General features: G+C 56.6%; 8 non-coding genes across 8 annotated transcripts; all 8 read right to left on the reverse strand.

Annotated features, from left to right (window-relative positions):
• Positions 1–310: 310 nt before the first annotated feature.
• On the reverse strand, positions 311–429 carry LOC149429950 (5S ribosomal RNA). The gene has a single exon (XR_016310070.1). It is a non-coding gene; the product is annotated as a 5S ribosomal RNA (ribosomal RNA).
• Positions 430–3,181: 2,752 nt separating this feature from the next.
• Positions 3,182–3,300, reverse strand: LOC149429951 (5S ribosomal RNA). The gene has a single exon (XR_016310071.1). It is a non-coding gene; the product is annotated as a 5S ribosomal RNA (ribosomal RNA).
• Positions 3,301–6,052: 2,752 nt separating this feature from the next.
• On the reverse strand, positions 6,053–6,171 carry LOC149429952 (5S ribosomal RNA). The gene has a single exon (XR_016310062.1). It is a non-coding gene; the product is annotated as a 5S ribosomal RNA (ribosomal RNA).
• A 2,752-nt stretch (positions 6,172–8,923) lies between these two features.
• LOC149429953 (5S ribosomal RNA) lies at positions 8,924–9,042 on the reverse strand. The gene has a single exon (XR_016310063.1). It is a non-coding gene; the product is annotated as a 5S ribosomal RNA (ribosomal RNA).
• A 2,752-nt stretch (positions 9,043–11,794) lies between these two features.
• LOC149429954 (5S ribosomal RNA) lies at positions 11,795–11,913 on the reverse strand. Its single transcript, XR_016310064.1, has one exon. It is a non-coding gene; the product is annotated as a 5S ribosomal RNA (ribosomal RNA).
• A 2,752-nt stretch (positions 11,914–14,665) lies between these two features.
• Positions 14,666–14,784, reverse strand: LOC149429955 (5S ribosomal RNA). Its single transcript, XR_016310065.1, has one exon. It is a non-coding gene; the product is annotated as a 5S ribosomal RNA (ribosomal RNA).
• Positions 14,785–17,536: 2,752 nt separating this feature from the next.
• On the reverse strand, positions 17,537–17,655 carry LOC149429956 (5S ribosomal RNA). Its single transcript, XR_016310066.1, has one exon. It is a non-coding gene; the product is annotated as a 5S ribosomal RNA (ribosomal RNA).
• A 2,759-nt stretch (positions 17,656–20,414) lies between these two features.
• On the reverse strand, positions 20,415–20,533 carry LOC149429957 (5S ribosomal RNA). The gene has a single exon (XR_016310067.1). It is a non-coding gene; the product is annotated as a 5S ribosomal RNA (ribosomal RNA).
• Positions 20,534–25,574: the final 5,041 nt, after the last annotated feature.

Below are 25,574 nucleotides of genomic sequence, written 5' to 3' on the forward strand. Positions count from 1 at the left end.
CTGTTTTGTGAAGGGGATGAGATACCTGTGTTCCCTGGTGAACCTGCAAATGAGCGCCTGATTTGTTAGCCATGCATTTCTTGTGAGTTTTTTTCTTGCTCTTCTGTCTGTGAGTGTTCCAATGCAGCTAGCATTGTATTTTGAGAGGGCTGATTTGTTTGTGAGTGGGCCGAGCTGGCAAATGAGCAGGGGATGAAAAGGTTGTTTCCTTGAGTGCAGGTGTGCAGCAGGAGGGCTTGGAGAGCGGGGAGGTAAAAGTGAATGTGAAAGAGCCATGGAGGAGAGTGACCCCTGCTGGAGGAAAAGCAAAAGCCTACAGCACCTGGTATTCCCAGGCGGTCTCCCATCCAAGTACTAACCAGGCCCGACCCTGCTTAGCTTCCGAGATCAGACGAGATCGGGCGCGTTCAGGGTGGTGTGGCCGTAGGCAGTACTCAGGCTCTCCTTCAAGCCTCTTCTACTTGTCACGGGCAGCCTGGCCTCCGCCTTTCCTCGGCTCTACTACCCAGGACAAGCCGCCTGCTGCTGCTGCTGCTGTTTCCTTCTCACCCTCCGGCACAACTGACACACCGCCCCGTCTCTCCTCTCTCGCTCACTCTCCTCAAACCCCTGCCTCCCCCCCGCTGCTTTGCTCCCTCTTTAACCTCTTCCTGACCGCACCTCCTCAGGCACAAGCACACCACGCCAGCCTGGCCTCAACCGCTCCTCCTTCTCCTTCCCGCCTTCCCCTGGCCTGACTTCAAGCCTTTGGCTCGCAGGGCTGAGCACCACACCAGCCGCGGGGAGCAAGCTTTGGACACAGCAGCCGCAAAGCGCACCGCAAAGCAAGGGGCCTACGCTCGCTTGCCAGCCAGACCTCTCGGGGCGCCGGACAGCGCTCCCGCCTCCCTGCCCCTGACCCAAACCAAGGCTAGGGACCCTGCTGGCACCGGGGCCTACAAACGCCAGTTCCTTGCGCTCCGGCCCTCGCTCTTTTTCACCGCCCCAGTGGCCGGCTCCCCCTTGCGCACACCACAGGGCCCTGACGCACAGGCCCCTGCCTCCAGCAGCGGGCCCGGCGCTCTAACCGCCTCAGGGCGCAGGTATCGTGGCCTTCGGCGGCTCTGTTGCTTCTGGCTGGCTTGGGGGGCCGGCGCGCGTGCCTTCCCCGCTGCTGTCCCCCGGCCTGGGGAGCGCAGCGGAATGTGTCGGCGCAAGGCGACTGGAGAGCAGGCGTGAGAGCGCCAAAGCGGCTGAGGAGAGCGCTGGCAAAGGGCTGGGCCGCGGAGCCTAAGCGGGATGCAGGACGGGGCTAGCTGGCTGGGGCTGGCGTCTGAGCGTTGCTCCGCTGCCGGAGGGGGCTGGATGCGTGGCCAGCTCCTGAGGGACACAGAGAAGAAAGCCAGCGTGTTTTGAAAAGAGCGGCCCGCAAAAGGGAAGCGGGCTCAGAAAAGCCTAGGCTGTCCTGGGGACTTTGGGGGAGCTACAGTGAAGGAAAGGAGTATTTCACCCCCTGCTGATTTTGAATCTTTGCCCGCTCACAAACAAATGATCGATCGGTCTAAAAATCCAATGCTAGGTGTATTGACTGAGAGACAGACTAGCAAGAAAACATTCAAAAGAACTGCATGTCTAACCAATGATGCGCTCATTCGCATGTTCCTGAGGGAAATAGGTATTCCATCCCCTATCATTCAGCGGCATTTCTGGCTCCCAGGTGTCTTTCACACAGGTAACAAGCTGAGATTAGAAGCAGCCTCTTAAAGGGAGAGATGCTAATCTCATTTTCTGACCTGTATAAAAGACACCTGTCCACAGGAGCAATCAAACCATCAGATTCCAAACCCTCCACCACGGCAAAGACCAAAGAGCTGTCCAGGGATGTCAGGAACAGGATCGAAGACCTACACAAGGCTGGACTGGGCTACCAAACTATGGCCAAGCAGCTTGGTGAGAAGGTGACAACAGTCGGTGCAATCATTCGCAAATGGAAGAAACACAAAGCAACTGTCAGTCTCCCTAGGACCGGTGCCCCGTGCAAGATCTCCCCTCGTGGAGTGTCAATGATCATGACAACAGTGAGGCATCATCCCAGAACTACGAGTGAGGATCTTGTCAATCATCTCCGGCCAGCTGGGACCGCAGTCACCAAGAGAACAATGGGTAACACACTACGCCGACGAGGATTGAAATCCCGCAGTGCCCGCAAGGTCCCTCTGCTCAAGAGAGCACATGTCCAGGCCCGTCTGAAGTTTGCCACTGAACATCTGAATGAGGCAGAGCAGGACTGGTTGAAAGTGTCGTGGTCAGATGAGACGACCAACATGGAGCTCTTTGGCATCAACTCAACTCGCCGTGTTTGGAGGCGGAGGACGACGAATGCTGCCTATGACCCCAAGAACACCATCCCAACTGTCAAACATGGTGGTGGAAATATGCTGCTTTGGGGGTGTTTTTCTGCTAAGGGGACAGGACAACTGCACCGCATCAAGGGGACCATGGACGGGGCAATGGAGCGGCAAATCTTGGGCAAGAACCTTCTCCCCTCAGCCAGGGCATTGAAAATGAATGGCGGGTGGCTGTTCCAGCATGACAAGGAGCCAAAACACGCGGCCAAGGCAACAAAGCAGCGGCTGGAGAAGAAGCACGTTAAGCTCCTGGAGTGGCCTAGCCAGTCTCCAGACCTTCATCCGGCTGACAATATCTCTGTGGAGGGAGCTGAAAGTTGGAGTTGCCAAACGTCAGCCGCCAAACCTTCATGATTTGGAGAGGATCTGCCAAGAGGAGTGGGCCAAAATCCCTCCTGAGATGTGTGCAAAGCTGGTGGCCAACTCCAGGTAACGCCTGACCTCTGGGATTGCCAAGAAGGGATTTGCCAGCAAGCACTAAGCCCTGTTTTGTGAAGGGGATGAGATACCTGTGTTCCCTGGTGAACCTGCAAATGAGCGCCTGATTTGTTAGCCATGCATTTCTTGTGAGTTTTTTTCTTGCTCTTCTGTCTGTGAGTGTTCCAATGCAGCTAGCATTGTATTTTGAGAGGGCTGATTTGTTTGTGAGTGGGCCGAGCTGGCAAATGAGCAGGGGATGAAAAGGTTGTTTCCTTGAGTGCAGGTGTGCAGCAGGAGGGCTTGGAGAGCGGGGAGGTAAAAGTGAATGTGAAAGAGCCATGGAGGAGAGTGACCCCTGCTGGAGGAAAAGCAAAAGCCTACAGCACCTGGTATTCCCAGGCGGTCTCCCATCCAAGTACTAACCAGGCCCGACCCTGCTTAGCTTCCGAGATCAGACGAGATCGGGCGCGTTCAGGGTGGTGTGGCCGTAGGCAGTACTCAGGCTCTCCTTCAAGCCTCTTCTACTTGTCACGGGCAGCCTGGCCTCCGCCTTTCCTCGGCTCTACTACCCAGGACAAGCCGCCTGCTGCTGCTGCTGCTGTTTCCTTCTCACCCTCCGGCACAACTGACACACCGCCCCGTCTCTCCTCTCTCGCTCACTCTCCTCAAACCCCTGCCTCCCCCCCGCTGCTTTGCTCCCTCTTTAACCTCTTCCTGACCGCACCTCCTCAGGCACAAGCACACCACGCCAGCCTGGCCTCAACCGCTCCTCCTTCTCCTTCCCGCCTTCCCCTGGCCTGACTTCAAGCCTTTGGCTCGCAGGGCTGAGCACCACACCAGCCGCGGGGAGCAAGCTTTGGACACAGCAGCCGCAAAGCGCACCGCAAAGCAAGGGGCCTACGCTCGCTTGCCAGCCAGACCTCTCGGGGCGCCGGACAGCGCTCCCGCCTCCCTGCCCCTGACCCAAACCAAGGCTAGGGACCCTGCTGGCACCGGGGCCTACAAACGCCAGTTCCTTGCGCTCCGGCCCTCGCTCTTTTTCACCGCCCCAGTGGCCGGCTCCCCCTTGCGCACACCACAGGGCCCTGACGCACAGGCCCCTGCCTCCAGCAGCGGGCCCGGCGCTCTAACCGCCTCAGGGCGCAGGTATCGTGGCCTTCGGCGGCTCTGTTGCTTCTGGCTGGCTTGGGGGGCCGGCGCGCGTGCCTTCCCCGCTGCTGTCCCCCGGCCTGGGGAGCGCAGCGGAATGTGTCGGCGCAAGGCGACTGGAGAGCAGGCGTGAGAGCGCCAAAGCGGCTGAGGAGAGCGCTGGCAAAGGGCTGGGCCGCGGAGCCTAAGCGGGATGCAGGACGGGGCTAGCTGGCTGGGGCTGGCGTCTGAGCGTTGCTCCGCTGCCGGAGGGGGCTGGATGCGTGGCCAGCTCCTGAGGGACACAGAGAAGAAAGCCAGCGTGTTTTGAAAAGAGCGGCCCGCAAAAGGGAAGCGGGCTCAGAAAAGCCTAGGCTGTCCTGGGGACTTTGGGGGAGCTACAGTGAAGGAAAGGAGTATTTCACCCCCTGCTGATTTTGAATCTTTGCCCGCTCACAAACAAATGATCGATCGGTCTAAAAATCCAATGCTAGGTGTATTGACTGAGAGACAGACTAGCAAGAAAACATTCAAAAGAACTGCATGTCTAACCAATGATGCGCTCATTCGCATGTTCCTGAGGGAAATAGGTATTCCATCCCCTATCATTCAGCGGCATTTCTGGCTCCCAGGTGTCTTTCACACAGGTAACAAGCTGAGATTAGAAGCAGCCTCTTAAAGGGAGAGATGCTAATCTCATTTTCTGACCTGTATAAAAGACACCTGTCCACAGGAGCAATCAAACCATCAGATTCCAAACCCTCCACCACGGCAAAGACCAAAGAGCTGTCCAGGGATGTCAGGAACAGGATCGAAGACCTACACAAGGCTGGACTGGGCTACCAAACTATGGCCAAGCAGCTTGGTGAGAAGGTGACAACAGTCGGTGCAATCATTCGCAAATGGAAGAAACACAAAGCAACTGTCAGTCTACCTAGGACCGGTGCCCCGTGCAAGATCTCCCCTCGTGGAGTGTCAATGATCATGACAACAGTGAGGCATCATCCCAGAACTACGAGTGAGGATCTTGTCAATCATCTCCGGCCAGCTGGGACCGCAGTCACCAAGAGAACAATGGGTAACACACTACGCCGACGAGGATTGAAATCCCGCAGTGCCCGCAAGGTCCCTCTGCTCAAGAGAGCACATGTCCAGGCCCGTCTGAAGTTTGCCACTGAACATCTGAATGAGGCAGAGCAGGACTGGTTGAAAGTGTCGTGGTCAGATGAGACGACCAACATGGAGCTCTTTGGCATCAACTCAACTCGCCGTGTTTGGAGGCGGAGGACGACGAATGCTGCCTATGACCCCAAGAACACCATCCCAACTGTCAAACATGGTGGTGGAAATATGCTGCTTTGGGGGTGTTTTTCTGCTAAGGGGACAGGACAACTGCACCGCATCAAGGGGACCATGGACGGGGCAATGGAGCGGCAAATCTTGGGCAAGAACCTTCTCCCCTCAGCCAGGGCATTGAAAATGAATGGCGGGTGGCTGTTCCAGCATGACAAGGAGCCAAAACACGCGGCCAAGGCAACAAAGCAGCGGCTGGAGAAGAAGCACGTTAAGCTCCTGGAGTGGCCTAGCCAGTCTCCAGACCTTCATCCGGCTGACAATATCTCTGTGGAGGGAGCTGAAAGTTGGAGTTGCCAAACGTCAGCCGCCAAACCTTCATGATTTGGAGAGGATCTGCCAAGAGGAGTGGGCCAAAATCCCTCCTGAGATGTGTGCAAAGCTGGTGGCCAACTCCAGGTAACGCCTGACCTCTGGGATTGCCAAGAAGGGATTTGCCAGCAAGCACTAAGCCCTGTTTTGTGAAGGGGATGAGATACCTGTGTTCCCTGGTGAACCTGCAAATGAGCGCCTGATTTGTTAGCCATGCATTTCTTGTGAGTTTTTTTCTTGCTCTTCTGTCTGTGAGTGTTCCAATGCAGCTAGCATTGTATTTTGAGAGGGCTGATTTGTTTGTGAGTGGGCCGAGCTGGCAAATGAGCAGGGGATGAAAAGGTTGTTTCCTTGAGTGCAGGTGTGCAGCAGGAGGGCTTGGAGAGCGGGGAGGTAAAAGTGAATGTGAAAGAGCCATGGAGGAGAGTGACCCCTGCTGGAGGAAAAGCAAAAGCCTACAGCACCTGGTATTCCCAGGCGGTCTCCCATCCAAGTACTAACCAGGCCCGACCCTGCTTAGCTTCCGAGATCAGACGAGATCGGGCGCGTTCAGGGTGGTGTGGCCGTAGGCAGTACTCAGGCTCTCCTTCAAGCCTCTTCTACTTGTCACGGGCAGCCTGGCCTCCGCCTTTCCTCGGCTCTACTACCCAGGACAAGCCGCCTGCTGCTGCTGCTGCTGTTTCCTTCTCACCCACCGGCACAACTGACACACCGCCCCGTCTCTCCTCTCTCGCTCACTCTCCTCAAACCCCTGCCTCCCCCCCGCTGCTTTGCTCCCTCTTTAACCTCTTCCTGACCGCACCTCCTCAGGCACAAGCACACCACGCCAGCCTGGCCTCAACCGCTCCTCCTTCTCCTTCCCGCCTTACCCTGGCCTGACTTCAAGCCTTTGGCTCGCAGGGCTGAGCACCACACCAGCCGTGGGGAGCAAGCTTTGGACACAGCAGCCGCAAAGCGCACCGCAAAGCAAGGGGCCTACGCTCGCTTGCCAGCCAGACCTCTCGGGGCGCCGGACAGCGCTCCCGCCTCCCTGCCCCTGACCCAAACCAAGGCTAGGGACCCTGCTGGCACCGGGGCCTACAAACGCCAGTTCCTTGCGCTCCGGCCCTCGCTCTTTTTCACCGCCCCAGTGGCCGGCTCCCCCTTGCGCACACCACAGGGCCCTGACGCACAGGCCCCTGCCTCCAGCAGCGGGCCCGGCGCTCTAACCGCCTCAGGGCGCAGGTATCGTGGCCTTCGGCGGCTCTGTTGCTTCTGGCTGGCTTGGGGGGCCGGCGCGCGTGCCTTCCCCGCTGCTGTCCCCCGGCCTGGGGAGCGCAGCGGAATGTGTCGGCGCAAGGCGACTGGAGAGCAGGCGTGAGAGCGCCAAAGCGGCTGAGGAGAGCGCTGGCAAAGGGCTGGGCCGCGGAGCCTAAGCGGGATGCAGGACGGGGCTAGCTGGCTGGGGCTGGCGTCTGAGCGTTGCTCCGCTGCCGGAGGGGGCTGGATGCGTGGCCAGCTCCTGAGGGACACAGAGAAGAAAGCCAGCGTGTTTTGAAAAGAGCGGCCCGCAAAAGGGAAGCGGGCTCAGAAAAGCCTAGGCTGGCCTGGGGACTTTGGGGGAGCTACAGTGAAGGAAAGGAGTATTTCACCCCCTGCTGATTTTGAATCTTTGCCCGCTCACAAACAAATGATCGATCGGTCTAAAAATCCAATGCTAGGTGTATTGACTGAGAGACAGACTAGCAAGAAAACATTCAAAAGAACTGCATGTCTAACCAATGATGCGCTCATTCGCATGTTCCTGAGGGAAATAGGTATTCCATCCCCTATCATTCAGCGGCATTTCTGGCTCCCAGGTGTCTTTCACACAGGTAACAAGCTGAGATTAGAAGCAGCCTCTTAAAGGGAGAGATGCTAATCTCATTTTCTGACCTGTATAAAAGACACCTGTCCACAGGAGCAATCAAACCATCAGATTCCAAACCCTCCACCACGGCAAAGACCAAAGAGCTGTCCAGGGATGTCAGGAACAGGATCGAAGACCTACACAAGGCTGGACTGGGCTACCAAACTATGGCCAAGCAGCTTGGTGAGAAGGTGACAACAGTCGGTGCAATCATTCGCAAATGGAAGAAACACAAAGCAACTGTCAGTCTCCCTAGGACCGGTGCCCCGTGCAAGATCTCCCCTCGTGGAGTGTCAATGATCATGACAACAGTGAGGCATCATCCCAGAACTACGAGTGAGGATCTTGTCAATCATCTCCGGCCAGCTGGGACCGCAGTCACCAAGAGAACAATGGGTAACACACTACGCCGACGAGGATTGAAATCCCGCAGTGCCCGCAAGGTCCCTCTGCTCAAGAGAGCACATGTCCAGGCCCGTCTGAAGTTTGCCACTGAACATCTGAATGAGGCAGAGCAGGACTGGTTGAAAGTGTCGTGGTCAGATGAGACGACCAACATGGAGCTCTTTGGCATCAACTCAACTCGCCGTGTTTGGAGGCGGAGGACGACGAATGCTGCCTATGACCCCAAGAACACCATCCCAACTGTCAAACATGGTGGTGGAAATATGCTGCTTTGGGGGTGTTTTTCTGCTAAGGGGACAGGACAACTGCACCGCATCAAGGGGACCATAGACGGGGCAATGGAGCGGCAAATCTTGGGCAAGAACCTTCTCCCCTCAGCCAGGGCATTGAAAATGAATGGCGGGTGGCTGTTCCAGCATGACAAGGAGCCAAAACACGCGGCCAAGGCAACAAAGCAGCGGCTGGAGAAGAAGCACGTTAAGCTCCTGGAGTGGCCTAGCCAGTCTCCAGACCTTCATCCGGCTGACAATATCTCTGTGGAGGGAGCTGAAAGTTGGAGTTGCCAAACGTCAGCCGCCAAACCTTCATGATTTGGAGAGGATCTGCCAAGAGGAGTGGGCCAAAATCCCTCCTGAGATGTGTGCAAAGCTGGTGGCCAACTCCAGGTAACGCCTGACCTCTGGGATTGCCAAGAAGGGATTTGCCAGCAAGCACTAAGCCCTGTTTTGTGAAGGGGATGAGATACCTGTGTTCCCTGGTGAACCTGCAAATGAGCGCCTGATTTGTTAGCCATGCATTTCTTGTGAGTTTTTTTCTTGCTCTTCTGTCTGTGAGTGTTCCAATGCAGCTAGCATTGTATTTTGAGAGGGCTGATTTGTTTGTGAGTGGGCCGAGCTGGCAAATGAGCAGGGGATGAAAAGGTTGTTTCCTTGTGTGCAGGTGTGCAGCAGGAGGGCTTGGAGAGCGGGGAGGTAAAAGTGAATGTGAAAGAGCCATGGAGGAGAGTGACCCCTGCTGGAGGAAAAGCAAAAGCCTACAGCACCTGGTATTCCCAGGCGGTCTCCCATCCAAGTACTAACCAGGCCCGACCCTGCTTAGCTTCCGAGATCAGACGAGATCGGGCGCGTTCAGGGTGGTGTGGCCGTAGGCAGTACTCAGGCTCTCCTTCAAGCCTCTTCTACTTGTCACGGGCAGCCTGGCCTCCGCCTTTCCTCGGCTCTACTACCCAGGACAAGCCGCCTGCTGCTGCTGCTGCTGTTTCCTTCTCACCCACCGGCACAACTGACACACCGCCCCGTCTCTCCTCTCTCGCTCACTCTCCTCAAACCCCTGCCTCCCCCCCGCTGCTTTGCTCCCTCTTTAACCTCTTCCTGACCGCACCTCCTCAGGCACAAGCACACCACGCCAGCCTGGCCTCAACCGCTCCTCCTTCTCCTTCCCGCCTTACCCTGGCCTGACTTCAAGCCTTTGGCTCGCAGGGCTGAGCACCACACCAGCCGTGGGGAGCAAGCTTTGGACACAGCAGCCGCAAAGCGCACCGCAAAGCAAGGGGCCTACGCTCGCTTGCCAGCCAGACCTCTCGGGGCGCCGGACAGCGCTCCCGCCTCCCTGCCCCTGACCCAAACCAAGGCTAGGGACCCTGCTGGCACCGGGGCCTACAAACGCCAGTTCCTTGCGCTCCGGCCCTCGCTCTTTTTCACCGCCCCAGTGGCCGGCTCCCCCTTGCGCACACCACAGGGCCCTGACGCACAGGCCCCTGCCTCCAGCAGCGGGCCCGGCGCTCTAACCGCCTCAGGGCGCAGGTATCGTGGCCTTCGGCGGCTCTGTTGCTTCTGGCTGGCTTGGGGGGCCGGCGCGCGTGCCTTCCCCGCTGCTGTCCCCCGGCCTGGGGAGCGCAGCGGAATGTGTCGGCGCAAGGCGACTGGAGAGCAGGCGTGAGAGCGCCAAAGCGGCTGAGGAGAGCGCTGGCAAAGGGCTGGGCCGCGGAGCCTAAGCGGGATGCAGGACGGGGCTAGCTGGCTGGGGCTGGCGTCTGAGCGTTGCTCCGCTGCCGGAGGGGGCTGGATGCGTGGCCAGCTCCTGAGGGACACAGAGAAGAAAGCCAGCGTGTTTTGAAAAGAGCGGCCCGCAAAAGGGAAGCGGGCTCAGAAAAGCCTAGGCTGGCCTGGGGACTTTGGGGGAGCTACAGTGAAGGAAAGGAGTATTTCACCCCCTGCTGATTTTGAATCTTTGCCCGCTCACAAACAAATGATCGATCGGTCTAAAAATCCAATGCTAGGTGTATTGACTGAGAGACAGACTAGCAAGAAAACATTCAAAAGAACTGCATGTCTAACCAATGATGCGCTCATTTGCATGTTCCTGAGGGAAATAGGTATTCCATCCCCTATCATTCAGCGGCATTTCTGGCTCCCAGGTGTCTTTCACACAGGTAACAAGCTGAGATTAGAAGCAGCCTCTTAAAGGGAGAGATGCTAATCTCATTTTCTGACCTGTATAAAAGACACCTGTCCACAGGAGCAATCAAACCATCAGATTCCAAACCCTCCACCACGGCAAAGACCAAAGAGCTGTCCAGGGATGTCAGGAACAGGATCGAAGACCTACACAAGGCTGGACTGGGCTACCAAACTATGGCCAAGCAGCTTGGTGAGAAGGTGACAACAGTCGGTGCAATCATTCGCAAATGGAAGAAACACAAAGCAACTGTCAGTCTCCCTAGGACCGGTGCCCCGTGCAAGATCTCCCCTCGTGGAGTGTCAATGATCATGACAACAGTGAGGCATCATCCCAGAACTACGAGTGAGGATCTTGTCAATCATCTCCGGCCAGCTGGGACCGCAGTCACCAAGAGAACAATGGGTAACACACTACGCCGACGAGGATTGAAATCCCGCAGTGCCCGCAAGGTCCCTCTGCTCAAGAGAGCACATGTCCAGGCCCGTCTGAAGTTTGCCACTGAACATCTGAATGAGGCAGAGCAGGACTGGTTGAAAGTGTCGTGGTCAGATGAGACGACCAACATGGAGCTCTTTGGCATCAACTCAACTCGCCGTGTTTGGAGGCGGAGGACGACGAATGCTGCCTATGACCCCAAGAACACCATCCCAACTGTCAAACATGGTGGTGGAAATATGCTGCTTTGGGGGTGTTTTTCTGCTAAGGGGACAGGACAACTGCACCGCATCAAGGGGACCATAGACGGGGCAATGGAGCGGCAAATCTTGGGCAAGAACCTTCTCCCCTCAGCCAGGGCATTGAAAATGAATGGCGGGTGGCTGTTCCAGCATGACAAGGAGCCAAAACACGCGGCCAAGGCAACAAAGCAGCGGCTGGAGAAGAAGCACGTTAAGCTCCTGGAGTGGCCTAGCCAGTCTCCAGACCTTCATCCGGCTGACAATATCTCTGTGGAGGGAGCTGAAAGTTGGAGTTGCCAAACGTCAGCCGCCAAACCTTCATGATTTGGAGAGGATCTGCCAAGAGGAGTGGGCCAAAATCCCTCCTGAGATGTGTGCAAAGCTGGTGGCCAACTCCAGGTAACGCCTGACCTCTGGGATTGCCAAGAAGGGATTTGCCAGCAAGCACTAAGCCCTGTTTTGTGAAGGGGATGAGATACCTGTGTTCCCTGGTGAACCTGCAAATGAGCGCCTGATTTGTTAGCCATGCATTTCTTGTGAGTTTTTTTCTTGCTCTTCTGTCTGTGAGTGTTCCAATGCAGCTAGCATTGTATTTTGAGAGGGCTGATTTGTTTGTGAGTGGGCCGAGCTGGCAAATGAGCAGGGGATGAAAAGGTTGTTTCCTTGAGTGCAGGTGTGCAGCAGGAGGGCTTGGAGAGCGGGGAGGTAAAAGTGAATGTGAAAGAGCCATGGAGGAGAGTGACCCCTGCTGGAGGAAAAGCAAAAGCCTACAGCACCTGGTATTCCCAGGCGGTCTCCCATCCAAGTACTAACCAGGCCCGACCCTGCTTAGCTTCCGAGATCAGACGAGATCGGGCGCGTTCAGGGTGGTGTGGCCGTAGGCAGTACTCAGGCTCTCCTTCAAGCCTCTTCTACTTGTCACGGGCAGCCTGGCCTCCGCCTTTCCTCGGCTCTACTACCCAGGACAAGCCGCCTGCTGCTGCTGCTGCTGTTTCCTTCTCACCCTCCGGCACAACTGACACACCGCCCCGTCTCTCCTCTCTCGCTCACTCTCCTCAAACCCCTGCCTCCCCCCCGCTGCTTTGCTCCCTCTTTAACCTCTTCCTGACCGCACCTCCTCAGGCACAAGCACACCACGCCAGCCTGGCCTCAACCGCTCCTCCTTCTCCTTCCCGCCTTCCCCTGGCCTGACTTCAAGCCTTTGGCTCGCAGGGCTGAGCACCACACCAGCCGCGGGGAGCAAGCTTTGGACACAGCAGCCGCAAAGCGCACCGCAAAGCAAGGGGCCTACGCTCGCTTGCCAGCCAGACCTCTCGGGGCGCCGGACAGCGCTCCCGCCTCCCTGCCCCTGACCCAAACCAAGGCTAGGGACCCTGCTGGCACCGGGGCCTACAAACGCCAGTTCCTTGCGCTCCGGCCCTCGCTCTTTTTCACCGCCCCAGTGGCCGGCTCCCCCTTGCGCACACCACAGGGCCCTGACGCACAGGCCCCTGCCTCCAGCAGCGGGCCCGGCGCTCTAACCGCCTCAGGGCGCAGGTATCGTGGCCTTCGGCGGCTCTGTTGCTTCTGGCTGGCTTGGGGGGCCGGCGCGCGTGCCTTCCCCGCTGCTGTCCCCCGGCCTGGGGAGCGCAGCGGAATGTGTCGGCGCAAGGCGACTGGAGAGCAGGCGTGAGAGCGCCAAAGCGGCTGAGGAGAGCGCTGGCAAAGGGCTGGGCCGCGGAGCCTAAGCGGGATGCAGGACGGGGCTAGCTGGCTGGGGCTGGCGTCTGAGCGTTGCTCCGCTGCCGGAGGGGGCTGGATGCGTGGCCAGCTCCTGAGGGACACAGAGAAGAAAGCCAGCGTGTTTTGAAAAGAGCGGCCCGCAAAAGGGAAGCGGGCTCAGAAAAGCCTAGGCTGTCCTGGGGACTTTGGGGGAGCTACAGTGAAGGAAAGGAGTATTTCACCCCCTGCTGATTTTGAATCTTTGCCCGCTCACAAACAAATGATCGATCGGTCTAAAAATCCAATGCTAGGTGTATTGACTGAGAGACAGACTAGCAAGAAAACATTCAAAAGAACTGCATGTCTAACCAATGATGCGCTCATTCGCATGTTCCTGAGGGAAATAGGTATTCCATCCCCTATCATTCAGCGGCATTTCTGGCTCCCAGGTGTCTTTCACACAGGTAACAAGCTGAGATTAGAAGCAGCCTCTTAAAGGGAGAGATGCTAATCTCATTTTCTGACCTGTATAAAAGACACCTGTCCACAGGAGCAATCAAACCATCAGATTCCAAACCCTCCACCACGGCAAAGACCAAAGAGCTGTCCAGGGATGTCAGGAACAGGATCGAAGACCTACACAAGGCTGGACTGGGCTACCAAACTATGGCCAAGCAGCTTGGTGAGAAGGTGACAACAGTCGGTGCAATCATTCGCAAATGGAAGAAACACAAAGCAACTGTCAGTCTCCCTAGGACCGGTGCCCCGTGCAAGATCTCCCCTCGTGGAGTGTCAATGATCATGACAACAGTGAGGCATCATCCCAGAACTACGAGTGAGGATCTTGTCAATCATCTCCGGCCAGCTGGGACCGCAGTCACCAAGAGAACAATGGGTAACACACTACGCCGACGAGGATTGAAATCCCGCAGTGCCCGCAAGGTCCCTCTGCTCAAGAGAGCACATGTCCAGGCCCGTCTGAAGTTTGCCACTGAACATCTGAATGAGGCAGAGCAGGACTGGTTGAAAGTGTCGTGGTCAGATGAGACGACCAACATGGAGCTCTTTGGCATCAACTCAACTCGCCGTGTTTGGAGGCGGAGGACGACGAATGCTGCCTATGACCCCAAGAACACCATCCCAACTGTCAAACATGGTGGTGGAAATATGCTGCTTTGGGGGTGTTTTTCTGCTAAGGGGACAGGACAACTGCACCGCATCAAGGGGACCATGGACGGGGCAATGGAGCGGCAAATCTTGGGCAAGAACCTTCTCCCCTCAGCCAGGGCATTGAAAATGAATGGCGGGTGGCTGTTCCAGCATGACAAGGAGCCAAAACACGCGGCCAAGGCAACAAAGCAGCGGCTGGAGAAGAAGCACGTTAAGCTCCTGGAGTGGCCTAGCCAGTCTCCAGACCTTCATCCGGCTGACAATATCTCTGTGGAGGGAGCTGAAAGTTGGAGTTGCCAAACGTCAGCCGCCAAACCTTCATGATTTGGAGAGGATCTGCCAAGAGGAGTGGGCCAAAATCCCTCCTGAGATGTGTGCAAAGCTGGTGGCCAACTCCAGGTAACGCCTGACCTCTGGGATTGCCAAGAAGGGATTTGCCAGCAAGCACTAAGCCCTGTTTTGTGAAGGGGATGAGATACCTGTGTTCCCTGGTGAACCTGCAAATGAGCGCCTGATTTGTTAGCCATGCATTTCTTGTGAGTTTTTTTCTTGCTCTTCTGTCTGTGAGTGTTCCAATGCAGCTAGCATTGTATTTTGAGAGGGCTGATTTGTTTGTGAGTGGGCCGAGCTGGCAAATGAGCAGGGGATGAAAAGGTTGTTTCCTTGAGTGCAGGTGTGCAGCAGGAGGGCTTGGAGAGCGGGGAGGTAAAAGTGAATGTGAAAGAGCCATGGAGGAGAGTGACCCCTGCTGGAGGAAAAGCAAAAGCCTACAGCACCTGGTATTCCCAGGCGGTCTCCCATCCAAGTACTAACCAGGCCCGACCCTGCTTAGCTTCCGAGATCAGACGAGATCGGGCGCGTTCAGGGTGGTGTGGCCGTAGGCAGTACTCAGGCTCTCCTTCAAGCCTCTTCTACTTGTCACGGGCAGCCTGGCCTCCGCCTTTCCTCGGCTCTACTACCCAGGACAAGCCGCCTGCTGCTGCTGCTGCTGTTTCCTTCTCACCCTCCGGCACAACTGACACACCGCCCCGTCTCTCCTCTCTCGCTCACTCTCCTCAAACCCCTGCCTCCCCCCCGCTGCTTTGCTCCCTCTTTAACCTCTTCCTGACCGCACCTCCTCAGGCACAAGCACACCACGCCAGCCTGGCCTCAACCGCTCCTCCTTCTCCTTCCCGCCTTCCCCTGGCCTGACTTCAAGCCTTTGGCTCGCAGGGCTAAGCAGCACACCAACCGCAGGGAGCAAGCTTTGGACACAGCAGCCGCAAAGCGCACCGCAAAGCAAGGGGCCTACGCTCGCTTGCCAGCCAGACCTCTCGGGGCGCCGGACAGCGCTCCCGCCTCCCTGCCCCTGACCCAAACCAAGGCTAGGGACCCTGCTGGCACCGGGGCCTACAAACGCCAGTTCCTTGCGCTCCGGCCCTCGCTCTTTTTCACCGCCCCAGTGGCCGGCTCCCCCTTGCGCACACCACAGGGCCCTGACGCACAGGCCCCTGCCTCCAGCAGCGGGCCCGGCGCTCTAACCGCCTCAGGGCGCAGGTATCGTGGCCTTCGGCGGCTCTGTTGCTTCTGGCTGGCTTGGGGGGCCGGCGCGCGTGCCTTCCCCGCTGCTGTCCCCCGGCCTGGGGAGCGCAGCGGAATGTGTCGGCGCAAGCCGACTGGAGAGCAGGCGTGAGAGCGCCAAAGCGGCTGAGGAGAGCGCTGGCAAAGGGCTGGGCCGCGGAGCCTAAGCGGGATGCAGGACGGGGCTAGCTGGCTGGGGCTGGCGTCTGAGCGTTGCTCCGCTGCCGGAGGGGGCTGGATGCGTGGCCAGCTCCTGAGGGACACAGAGAAGAAAGCCAGCGTGTTTTGAAAAGAGCGGCCCGCAAAAGGGAAGCGGGCTCAGAAAAGCCTAGGCTGGCCTGGGGACTTTGGGGGAGCTACAGTGAAGGAAAGGAGTATTTCACCCCCTGCTGATTTTGAATCTTTGCCCGCTCACAAACAAATGATCGATCGGTCTAAAAATCCAATGCTAGGTGTATTGACTGAGAGACAGACTAGCAAGAAAACATTCAAAAGAACTGCATGTCTAACCAATGATGCGCTCATTCGCATGTTCCTGAGGGAAATAGGTATTCCATCCCCTATCATTCAGCGGCATTTCTGGCTCCCAGGTGTCTTTCACACAGGTAACAAGCTGAGATTAGAAGCAGCCTCTTAAAGGGAGAGATGCTAATCTCATTTTCTGACCTGTATAAAAGACACCTGTCCACAGGAGCAATCAAACCATCAGATTCCAAACCCTCCACCACGGCAAAGACCAAAGAGCTGTCCAGGGATGTCAGGAACAGGATCGAAGACCTACACAAGGCTGGACTGGGCTACCAAACTATGGCCAAGCAGCTTGGTGAGAAGGTGACAACAGTCGGTGCAATCATTCGCAAATGGAAGAAACACAAAGCAACTGTCAGTCTCCCTAGGACCGGTGCCCCGTGCAAGATCTCCCCTCGTGGAGTGTCAATGATCATGACAACAGTGAGGCATCATCCCAGAACTACGAGTGAGGATCTTGTCAATCATCTCCGGCCAGCTGGGACCGCAGTCACCAAGAGAACAATGGGTAACACACTACGCCGACGAGGATTGAAATCCCGCAGTGCCCGCAAGGTCCCTCTGCTCAAGAGAGCACATGTCCAGGCCCGTCTGAAGTTTGCCACTGAACATCTGAATGAGGCAGAGCAGGACTGGTTGAAAGTGTCGTGGTCAGATGAGACGACCAACATGGAGCTCTTTGGCATCAACTCAACTCGCCGTGTTTGGAGGCGGAGGACGACGAATGCTGCCTATGACCCCAAGAACACCATCCCAACTGTCAAACATGGTGGTGGAAATATGCTGCTTTGGGGGTGTTTTTCTGCTAAGGGGACAGGACAACTGCACCGCATCAAGGGGACCATGGACGGGGCAATGGAGCGGCAAATCTTGGGCAAGAACCTTCTCCCCTCAGCCAGGGCATTGAAAATGAATGGCGGGTGGCTGTTCCAGCATGACAAGGAGCCAAAACACGCGGCCAAGGCAACAAAGCAGCGGCTGGAGAAGAAGCACGTTAAGCTCCTGGAGTGGCCTAGCCAGTCTCCAGACCTTCATCCGGCTGACAATATCTCTGTGGAGGGAGCTGAAAGTTGGAGTTGCCAAACGTCAGCCGCCAAACCTTCATGATTTGGAGAGGATCTGCCAAGAGGAGTGGGCCAAAATCCCTCCTGAGATGTGTGCAAAGCTGGTGGCCAACTCCAGGTAACGCCTGACCTCTGGGATTGCCAAGAAGGGATTTGCCAGCAAGCACTAAGCCCTGTTTTGTGAAGGGGATGAGATACCTGTGTTCCCTGGTGAAGCTGCAAATGAGCGCCTGATTTGTTAGCCATGCATTTCTTGTGAGTTTTTTTCTTGCTCTTCTGTCTGTGAGTGTTCCAATGCAGCTAGCATTGTATTTTGAGAGGGCTGATTTGTTTGTGAGTGGGCCGAGCTGGCAAATGAGCAGGGGATGAAAAGGTTGTTTCCTTGAGTGCAGGTGTGCAGCAGGAGGGCTTGGAGAGCGGGGAGGTAAAAGTGAATGTGAAAGAGCCATGGAGGAGAGTGACCCCTGCTGGAGGAAAAGCAAAAGCCTACAGCACCTGGTATTCCCAGGCGGTCTCCCATCCAAGTACTAACCAGGCCCGACCCTGCTTAGCTTCCGAGATCAGACGAGATCGGGCGCGTTCAGGGTGGTGTGGCCGTAGGCAGTACTCAGGCTCTCCTTCAAGCTTCTTCTACTTGTCACGGGCAGCCTGGCCTCCGCCTTTCCTCGGCTCTACTACCCAGGACAAGCCGCCTGCTGCTGCTGCTGCTGCTGTTTCCTTCTCACCCACCGGCACAACTGACACACCGCCCCGTCTCTCCTCTCTCACTCACTCTCCTCAAACCCCTGCCTCCCCCCCCCCCGCTGCTTTGCTCCCTCTTTAACCTCTTCCTGACCGCACCTCCTCAGGCACAAGCACACCACGCCAGCCTGGCCTCAACCGCTCCTCCTTCTCCTTCCCGCCTTCCCCTGGCCTGACTTCAAGCCTTTGGCTCGCAGGGCTAAGCAGCACACCAACCGCAGGGAGCAAGCTTTGGACACAGCAGCCGCAAAGCGCACCGCAAAGCAAGGGGCCTACGCTCGCTTGCCAGCCAGACCTCTCGGGGCGCCGGACAGCGCTCCCGCCTCCCTGCCCCTGACCCAAACCAAGGCTAGGGACCCTGCTGGCACCGGGGCCTACAAACGCCAGTTCCTTGCGCTCCGGCCCTCGCTCTTTTTCACCGCCCCAGTGGCCGGCTCCCCCTTGCGCACACCACAGGGCCCTGACGCACAGGCCCCTGCCTCCAGCAGCGGGCCCGGCGCTCTAACCGCCTCAGGGCGCAGGTATCGTGGCCTTCGGCGGCTCTGTTGCTTCTGGCTGGCTTGGGGGGCCGGCGCGCGTGCCTTCCCCGCTGCTGTCCCCCGGCCTGGGGAGCGCAGCGGAATGTGTCGGCGCAAGGCGACTGGAGAGCAGGCGTGAGAGCGCCAAAGCGGCTGAGGAGAGCGCTGGCAAAGGGCTGGGCCGCGGAGCCTAAGCGGGATGCAGGACGGGGCTAGCTGGCTGGGGCTGGCGTCTGAGCGTTGCTCCGCTGCCGGAGGGGGCTGGATGCGTGGCCAGCTCCTGAGGGACACAGAGAAGAAAGCCAGCGTGTTTTGAAAAGAGCGGCCCGCAAAAGGGAAGCGGGCTCAGAAAAGCCTAGGCTGGCCTGGGGACTTTGGGGGAGCTACAGTGAAGGAAAGGAGTATTTCACCCCCTGCTGATTTTGAATCTTTGCCCGCTCACAAACAAATGATCGATCGGTCTAAAAATCCAATGCTAGGTGTATTGACTGAGAGACAGACTAGCAAGAAAACATTCAAAAGAACTGCATGTCTAACCAATGATGCGCTCATTCGCATGTTCCTGAGGGAAATAGGTATTCCATCCCCTATCATTCAGCGGCATTTCTGGCTCCCAGGTGTCTTTCACACAGGTAACAAGCTGAGATTAGAAGCAGCCTCTTAAAGGGAGAGATGCTAATCTCATTTTCTGACCTGTATAAAAGACACCTGTCCACAGGAGCAATCAAACCATCAGATTCCAAACCCTCCACCACGGCAAAGACCAAAGAGCTGTCCAGGGATGTCAGGAACAGGATCGAAGACCTACACAAGGCTGGACTGGGCTACCAAACTATGGCCAAGCAGCTTGGTGAGAAGGTGACAACAGTCGGTGCAATCATTCGCAAATGGAAGAAACACAAAGCAACTGTCAGTCTCCCTAGGACCGGTGCCCCGTGCAAGATCTCCCCTCGTGGAGTGTCAATGATCATGACAACAGTGAGGCATCATCCCAGAACTACGAGTGAGGATCTTGTCAATCATCTCCGGCCAGCTGGGACCGCAGTCACCAAGAGAACAATGGGTAACACACTACGCCGACGAGGATTGAAATCCCGCAGTGCCCGCAAGGTCCCTCTGCTCAAGAGAGCACATGTCCAGGCCCGTCTGAAGTTTGCCACTGAACATCTGAATGAGGCAGAGCAGGACTGGTTGAAAGTGTCGTGGTCAGATGAGACGACCAACATGGAGCTCTTTGGCATCAACTCAACTCGCCGTGTTTGGAGGCGGAGGACGACGAATGCTGCCTATGACCCCAAGAACACCATCCCAACTGTCAAACATGGTGGTGGAAATATGCTGCTTTGGGGGTGTTTTTCTGCTAAGGGGACAGGACAACTGCACCGCATCAAGGGGACCATGGACGGGGCAATGGAGCGGCAAATCTTGGGCAAGAACCTTCTCCCCTCAGCCAGGGCATTGAAAATGAATGGCGGGTGGCTGTTCCAGCATGACAAGGAGCCAAAACACGCGGCCAAGGCAACAAAGCAGCGGCTGGAGAAGAAGCACGTTAAGCTCCTGGAGTGGCCTAGCCAGTCTCCAGACCTTCATCCGGCTGACAATATCTCTGTGGAGGGAGCTGAAAGTTGGAGTTGCCAAACGTCAGCCGCCAAACCTTCATGATTTGGAGAGGATCTGCCAAGAGGAGTGGGCCAAAATCCCTCCTGAGATGTGTGCAAAGCTGGTGGCCAACTCCAGGTAACGCCTGACCTCTGGGATTGCCAAGAAGGGATTTGCCAGCAAGCACTAAGCCCTGTTTTGTGAAGGGGATGAGATACCTGTGTTCCCTGGTGAAGCTGCAAATGAGCGCCTGATTTGTTAGCCATGCATTTCTTGTGAGTTTTTTTCTTGCTCTTCTGTCTGTGAGTGTTCCAATGCAGCTAGCATTGTATTTTGAGAGGGCTGATTTGTTTGTGAGTGGGCCGAGCTGGCAAATGAGCAGGGGATGAAAAGGTTGTTTCCTTGAGTGCAGGTGTGCAGCAGGAGGGCTTGGAGAGCGGGGAGGTAAAAGTGAATGTGAAAGAGCCATGGAGGAGAGTGACCCCTGCTGGAGGAAAAGCAAAAGCCTACAGCACCTGGTATTCCCAGGCGGTCTCCCATCCAAGTACTAACCAGGCCCGACCCTGCTTAGCTTCCGAGATCAGACGAGATCGGGCGCGTTCAGGGTGGTGTGGCCGTAGGCAGTACTCAGGCTCTCCTTCAAGCCTCTTCTACTTGTCACGGGCAGCCTGGCCTCCGCCTTTCCTCGGCTCTACTACCCAGGACAAGCCGCCTGCTGCTGCTGCTGCTGCTGTTTCCTTCTCACCCACCGGCACAACTGACACACCGCCCCGTCTCTCCTCTCTCACTCACTCTCCTCAAACCCCTGCCTCCCCCCCCCCCGCTGCTTTGCTCCCTCTTTAACCTCTTCCTGACCGCACCTCCTCAGGCACAAGCACACCACGCCAGCCTGGCCTCAACCGCTCCTCCTTCTCCTTCCCGCCTTCCCCTGGCCTGACTTCAAGCCTTTGGCTCGCAGGGCTGAGCACCACACCAGCCGCGGGGAGCAAGCTTTGGACACAGCAGCCGCAAAGCGCACCGCAAAGCAAGGGGCCTACGCTCGCTTGCCAGCCAGACCTCTCGGGGCGCCGGACAGCGCTCCCACCTCCCTGCCCCTGACCCAAACCAAGGCTAGGGACCCTGCTGGCACCGGGGCCTACAAACGCCAGTTCCTTGCGCTCCGGCCCTCGCTCTTTTTCACCGCCCCAGTGGCCGGCTCCCCCTTGCGCACACCACAGGGCCCTGACGCACAGGCCCCTGCCTCCAGCAGCGGGCCCGGCGCTCTAACCGCCTCAGGGCGCAGGTATCGTGGCCTTCGGGGGCTCTGTTGCTTCTGGCTGGCTTGGGGGGCCGGCGCGCGTGCCTTCCCCGCTGCTGTCCCCCGGCCTGGGGAGCGGAGCGAGCAAGACTATAGCCATCTGCTTCTTTTTCACAAGTACCGCCTGTCAGCGTGTGTTGGGGTGTATATAGAGCCATATAGTGTGTGTATATATGTATATATACACACACATATTATTATTATTATACAGTATTTATAAAGCGCCAATAGTTCGCTCAGCGCTGTACGTTACAAAGGGGGACAGAACATGTGACAGAACAATACCAATACAATGCAAAACATGAGGGGATCGAGGGCCCTGCTCTTTCGAGCTTACAATCTAGGAGGGAGGGGGTGGTGGCACAGGAGGAGATAGCTGTGGGGGATGGAGTGGTAGAAAGAGTGGAGGAGGTCGGCAAGTTAGCAGGGGGTGGGGTAGGCTTCCCTGAAGAGATGGGTTTTCAGGGTGCGCCTAAAGGAGAGGAGAGTAGGTGATAATCTGATGGGTTGGGGCAGGGAGTTCCAGAGGATGGGTGACACCCTGGAGAAGTCCTGGAGGCGGGCATGGGAGGAGGAGACCAGGGAACAAGAGAGAAGGAGGTCTTGTGAGGAGCGGAGTGTGCGTGCTGGGCGGTACTTGGATATTAGTTCAGTGATGTAGTTCGGGGCAGTATGGTGGACAGCTTTGTATGTTAGCGTTAGGATTTTGAATTTGATCCGTTGCGCAATCGGAAGCCAGTGGAGGGATTGGCAGAGGGGGGTGGAGGACACTGAGTGGAGGCCAGTGGAGGGATTGGCAGAGGGGGGTGGCGGTTGGAAAGGTGAATGAGTCTGGCAGCCGTATTCAGGATCGACTGAAGCGGGGATAGCCAGCGGCGAGGCAGGCCAGTGAGGAGGGAGTTGCAGTAGTCGAGTTGTGATACGATGAGGGAGTGGATGAGCTGTTTAGTGGTTTCTGGGGTTAGGAACGTGCGGATTTTGGCGATGTTGCGGAGGTGGAGTCTGCACGAGTTTGTTAAAGATTGGACTTGGGGTTGAAAGGATAGGTTGGAGTCCAGAATGACACCAAGTACTCTGGCCTGCAGGGCGGGTTTGATGGTAGCGTTGTTGGATGTGACGGAGAAGTCAATGGGGGGTGGTGTCCGGGCTGGGGGGAAGACAAGAAACTCGGTTTTGGAGAGGTTCAATTTAAGGAAGTGGAGCGACATACAGTCTGATATGTCGCTCAGTAGGTGTGTGATTCGGGCTGAGACCAAGGGGGTGAGGTGGGGGGTTGAGAGATAGATTTGTGTGTCGTCGGCATAGAGGTGGTAGTTGAAGTCGTGACAGTGTATGAGTTGGCCAAGGGAGGAGGTATAGATGGAGAAGAGAAGGGGCCCGAGGACAGAGCCTTGAGGGACCCCAACAGAGAGGGGGAGTGAGGGGGAGGTGGTAGCATTATAGGTAACGCTGAAGGAGCGTTGTGACAGGTAGGATGAGAGCCAGGAGAGAGCAGAATCTCTGAGGCCGAGGGAGTGTAGTTTTTTGAGGAGGAGGGGGTGGTCGACTGTGTCGAAGGCCGCAGAGAGGTCAAGGAGTAGGAGCACTGAGTAGTGGCCATTAGCTTTGGCGGTTAGCAGGTCGTTGGAGAGTTTGAGTAAGGAAGTTTCGGTGGAGTGTAGGGGACGGAAGCCGGACTGTAGGGGATCAAGGAGGTTGTTGTCGTTGAGGTGAGAGCATAGGCGGGTGTAGACTAGGCGCTTGAGGAGTTTAGATGTAAATGGGAGCAGGGAGATGGGTCTGAGGTTGTTCGGGTCATTAGGGTCCAGGGAGGGCTTTTTAAGTATGGGGGTGATGTGTGCATGTTTCAGAGGGGAGGGGAAAGTGCCGGAGGAGAGGGAGAGATTGAAGATGTGGGTGAGGGAGCATAGGATGGAGGGGGAAGGAGGTCGTAGGAGTTGTGAGGGGATAGGGTCGAGGGGGCAGGTGGTGAGGCGGGCATCAGAGAGGATCTTGGAGACTTCCTCGATGGTAGTAAGGTCAAAGGTGCGGAGTGTTGGGGGAGCTTCAGTATGAGGAATGTAGGGTGGGGTGGAAGATGAGGTCAGAGCAGTGGTGGGGCCGTGGGAGAGGGGTGATGAGGGGGTAGCTGAGTGAGGGTGAAGGGGGTTGGAGAGAGTTTGAGCAGCGCCGAAGTCCCTGCGGGTTATGTCGAGGGTAAGGGGGGATAAGGGGGTAGCTTTGTGAGAGGGGAAGGGTTGAGAGGGCGTGTGAGTTGCGGCAATGTCCTTGCGAATTGTGTCAATCTTGTTTTTGAAGTGATTGGTAATCTCAAGGGCAGTGAGTGAGGTGCTGGGTGGAGGTGGGGGTGGAGAGAGTAGAGAGTTGAAGGCGGAGAAGAGTCGGTGAGGATTGGAGGAGAGGCCCTTGATGAGGGTCAAGAAGTAGGCCTGTTTGGCAGCATGGAGGGAGGAGGTGTAGGTGTGGAAGGCAGATTTGTAGCGGGTGAAGGCTTGTTGGGATTTGGTTTTGCGCCATAGTCGCTCCAGGGCACGACTGTGTCGTTTGAGGGTTTTGGTGTGATCAGTCTGCCAAGGCTGGAGCGGTCGGGGTCTGATGTTGCGTGTGGTTAGAGGCGCTAGTGAGTCAAGGGCTGTTGACAGCGCGTTGTTGTAGGCGGTCATAGCCAAGTCGGGGCAGGACAGGGGGAGGATGTGGTCGTGGAGTTGATCAGCTGCAGAGTGGAGGGGGGCAGGGTTAAGGTTGCGGAGGTTACGGCTGGTAGTAGTGTGACATTTGGAGGGTAGGCGTTGGAGGACGAGGAGATAGAGAAGGTGATCAGGTTGTGGTCAGAGAGAGGGAAGGGGGTGTTAGTGAGGTTGTGGGGAGTGCAGTGGTTGGAGAAGACAAGATCAAGGATATTACCGTCGGAGTGGGTGGTGGATTGTATGCACTGTGCAAGTGTAAAGGAGGAGGTTAAGTGGAGGAGACGGGCTGTGTCCGGGTTGTCGAGGTTGACAGGGATGTTGAAATCCCCAAGGATGATGGTGGGTAGCTCAGAGGAGAGGAATAAGGGTAGCCAGGAGGAGAAGTCATCCAGGAAGCGGGGTATGGATCCAGGAGGCCGGTATATCACAGCAATCTTCAGGGGGGTTGGGGAGAATAGTCGGACGCAGTGGGCCTCGAAGGAGGAGAAGGATAGGGAGGGGGGGTTTGGGAGGACTCGGAAGGTGCTCTGCGGTGACAGGAGCAGACCAACCCCACCACCTTTACGACCGTTAGGCCTGGGTGAGTGGGTCCAGGTGAGACCTCCGTAGGAGAGTGCAGCAGGGGAGGTAGAGTCAGTGGGCTGGATCCAGGTTTCCGTGATCGCAAGGAGGTTGAGGGAATGGGAAACAAAGAGGTCGTGGATGGCGGTAAGTTTGTTGCACACCGATCGGGCGTTCAGGAGTGCACATGAAAACGGGGGGGAGATTTTAGGGAGCAGGGGGACAGATACAAGGTTGCGGGGGTTGCGGTAGGACGTGGAGGCGGGAGGGTGTTGTGCGGGTGAGGGAGGTGGTGGAGGGCCAGGATTCGGGGAGATGTCCCCCGTGGTTATGAGGAGAATGGTGAGAAAGGTGGCATGGGAGCGGGATGTGCAGGAGCGTGAGAAACTACTAGTGGAGGTGTTGGGGTCAGTGGGAGAGTGGAGTAATAGGAGGAGGTGGTGGGTGCCGTAGAGGGGCGAAGGAAGCAGTGAGGACACAATATACAATTGTTTGGGAGGAGCAGAGGGATATAGTGAATGGATTTTGGGAATGGAGGAGAGGAAAATGAGAAGGAGGAGTGGAAGAGGCATTTTGGGGAGGGGATGAGAGCAATAGTAGGGAGATGATAGCAATTAAGGGGGAGATGTACAAGTTTTGGGGTGGAGCAGAGGGGTAAAGAAATGAGATTTGGGAACAGAGGATAGTAACGTGATAAGGAGAAGAGGGGATGTATTGTATAAAGGTACACGGAGTGGGTCTCAGGCATGTAAGAGATGTTTCCCAGGGTGTTTGCTTGCAGTCTGTCCAGCGTGCAGTAGAGTCTCTTGCTGTTGTTGTGTCTTCCTGCTGCTTAAGTTCTCCTGCTTCAGATTAACTGCTGTGTTTAACTGCTTCGCACTCGTTCTAAGCCGCACTCAATCTGAAGCAGCACCCCCATCAGAAACTGTGCCCCCCATCAGAGATCTCCCCCATGAGATATATATATATATACAATATACACACACACACACATATATACACACACACACACACACATATATACACACACACACACACATATATACACACACACACACACACACACACACACACACACACACACACACACATATATACACACACACACACACACACAC

The sequence above is a fragment of the Staurois parvus genome, unplaced genomic scaffold (genome assembly GCF_062004578.1).
Source record: "Staurois parvus isolate SC_StPar_1 unplaced genomic scaffold, SC_StPar_1.0 ptg002684l, whole genome shotgun sequence".
In the NCBI taxonomy this organism is placed as follows: Eukaryota; Metazoa; Chordata; class Amphibia; order Anura; family Ranidae; genus Staurois; species Staurois parvus.